Source organism: Alexandromys fortis, unplaced genomic scaffold (genome assembly GCF_014885135.2).
Source record: "Alexandromys fortis isolate MF-2015 unplaced genomic scaffold, M_Fortis_MF-2015_v1.1 scaffold_644, whole genome shotgun sequence".
Lineage (NCBI taxonomy): Eukaryota > Metazoa > Chordata > Mammalia > Rodentia > Cricetidae > Alexandromys > Alexandromys fortis.
The window spans coordinates 50,346-53,339 of NW_026068549.1; the positions used below are offsets into that span (position 1 = coordinate 50,346).

Here is a 2,994-nt window from a genome sequence, read left to right on the forward strand (position 1 = left end):
TCAATAAATCATTCATGGTGCTAAGGTTCATTGAAGATAATAACTTAAATTTTGCACAATTTCCAATCACATATCACATATTTTCTGGTATTATTTTTAGGATACACTTGGGAGGATCACAATTTTGAAGAGCATTCTCAAAGGTCTAGAGGATTTGGAAGGTAACTTGAGTAAGCAAGATTATTTAAGTGTGTGTTTGAGAAAAGCTAAATGTGCCCTGGATTATTAAAGAAATGCAGCGATATAAAGAAACAAGCTTAAAGTGTATTGATGGTTATTAAATTCTCAAAAAGCCATACACCTCAATGTCTGTTAGGAAAGTACTGTTTGCTAGGTGAAGACTAGGTGTTGTAGCCACCTCTGTGTGTCATGAGTCACTTTGTAAATGTAATATGACTCGCACTCTTGTATATAAGTTTTTTTGATTCTCTGACTTTTGCCAGTTCTCTTTACATTGGTGAAATATCTCATAAAAAATAAGATGTTCCAAAAGTAAACCATGTAATAAAAGCTCTTTCCATCAAAGGCATCTTCAAAGATGCACAGCAACCTTCAATAAAGGGAAAACATGAGATTACAAGACATGATAAAAGCTTACGTTCTGATTTCTCTTCAAACTTAGACCATGTCTTAGAAGCTAAGAGCACTGATGTCCTGAGTTCAACTCACAGCAATCACATGGTGGCCCACAACCATTGCTATTGAGATCTGATGCCCTCATGTGGCATGGAGGTGTACAGGCCTGAGGAACATTCTGTACATAATAAGATAGACTAAATGCCAAAATATATTCATACAGATACAAGGATTTTAAGTGTAATGAATGTTTCAATGCTTTTATATGTGCAAAGACACCTTCTGAAAATATTAATGAGTTAAACTCTTTCTATAACAGTCACTTTGAAAGATATGAAAGAAGTTTTATAGAAGAGAAAGCATGTGAACGTATTCAACATGATGAAGCCATTGCATGTGCGACTCGACTACAAATACATAAAAGAACACATACTGGAGAGAAACCCTATGGATGTAATCAGTGTGGTAAAGCTTTTACATGTAACAGTTATCTTCAAAGTCATAAAAAAACACATACTGGAGGGAAACTCTATAAATGTAATCAATGTGGTAAAGCTTTTACACGATGCAGTAGTCTTCAAAAACATCAAAGAATACATACTGGAGAGAAACCCTATGTATGCAATCAGTGTGGTAAAGCTTTTGCATATAACTGTCTTCTTCAAAGGCATAACAGATCACATACTAAAGAAAAACCTTATGAATGTAATCAGTGTGGTAAAGCTTTTACACATCCCAGTAGTCTTCAAGAACATAAAAAAATACACACTGGAGAGAAACCCTATGAATGCAATCAGTGTGGTAAAGCTTTTACATATAATAGTCTTCTTCAAAAACATAAAATAACACATACTGGAGAGAAACCCTATGAATGCAATCAGTGTGGTAAAGCCTTTACATATATCTATCGTCTTCAAAGTCATAACAGAACACATACTAAAGAAAAACCCTATGAATGTGATCAGTGTGGTAAAGCTTTTACACATCACAGTCATCTTAAAAATCATAGCAGAATACATACTGGAGAGAAACCATATGAATGTAATCAGTGTGGTAAAGCTTTCACACAACCCAGTAGTCTTAAAGATCATAAACGAATACATACTGGAGAGAAACCCTATGAATGCAATCAGTGTGGTAAAGCTTTTACACATCACAGTCATCTTAAAAATCATAGCAGAATACATACTGGAGAGAAACCCTATGAATGTAATCAGTGTGGTAAAGCTTTTACACAACCCAGTAGTCTTAAAGGACATAAAAGAAGACACACTGGAGAGAAACCCTATGTATGCAATCAGTGTGGTAAAGCTTTTACATGTAACAGTTATCTTCAAAACCATGAAAGAACACATACTGGAGAGAAACCCTATGAATGCAATCAGTGTGGTAAAGCTTTTACATGTAACAGTTATCTTCAAATTCATAACAAAACACATACTGGAGAGAAACTCTATGAATGTAATCAATGTGGTAAAGGTTTTACACGATGCAGTAGTCTTCAACAACATAAAAGAATACACACTGGAGAGAAACCCTATGAATGTAATCAGTGTGGTAAAGCTTTTACACATCACAGTCATCTTAAAAATCATAACAGAACACATTGTGGAGAAAAACCCTTTGAATGTAGTCAGTGTGATAAAGCCTTTTTGTTTCACAGTGGTCTTCAGAGGCATATAAGAAAACACATAGTGCAGAGAAACCCTATTAATGTAATCAGTGTGGTAAAGCCTTTTCATATCAAAATAGTGTCAAGAGCAAAAAAAAACATAGTGCAGAGAAACCCTATTAATATAATCAGTGTCATAAAGCTTTTACATGTCACAGGAATCTTCAAAGTCATAACAACACGTACTACAGAGAAACCCTTTGAATGCAGTCACTGTAATGATGCCTTTTTAAGTTGCAGTAATCTTTAGAATCATAAAAGAATACATACTTGAGGAATATATGACTATGATCAATGTGGTTAAACATTTGTATGTATCAGAAGACTTTGAAGTCATGAGAAAATATACTGTAGAACCTTGATAAATCTTGTCAGTGTAGTAATTTTTTTCTATTTTGTGGTAGTTTTTCTTTAAGAATATACTTTTAGTGTATAATCAGTGAGTTAAAGCCTGTTCTTATTACAGTACTATTTGAGGACATGCCAAACCAATATCAAAGGGAATCTAAATATAAAAGATTTGGCAACATTTCAGCCTACATTCATTATTAAGTTACACATTGCTATTGTTATTGTATGTGGTAAAAATATTCTATCAAAACCAGCAATCTGTCTAAGCATTTTTATGTTTTTTTTTTGTTTGTACCTGCAAACTCATATGAAGGAAAGCCCTACTATTTTTTTTAAAAAAAAAAAATGATGTAACCATTTTAGATTAGCAAATGCTCTTCCATTATATTAATTAT

The 2,994-nt window shown here is 33.3% G+C and overlaps 2 protein-coding genes across 2 annotated transcripts in view; both read left to right on the top strand.

Moving 5' to 3' along the window:
• Nucleotides 1–2,994, top strand: part of LOC126495855 (zinc finger protein 431-like) — a 34,024-nt gene that overhangs the window by 23,808 nt on the left and 7,222 nt on the right. The window lies entirely within an intron of this gene.
• Nucleotides 120–2,994, top strand: part of LOC126495857 (zinc finger protein 844-like) — a 26,433-nt gene continuing 23,558 nt past the window's right edge. The window contains exon 1 of the mRNA XM_050133429.1: nt 120–161. The gene's annotated coding sequence lies outside the window, so the exon portion shown is untranslated. The remainder of the gene's footprint in view (nt 162–2,994) is intronic.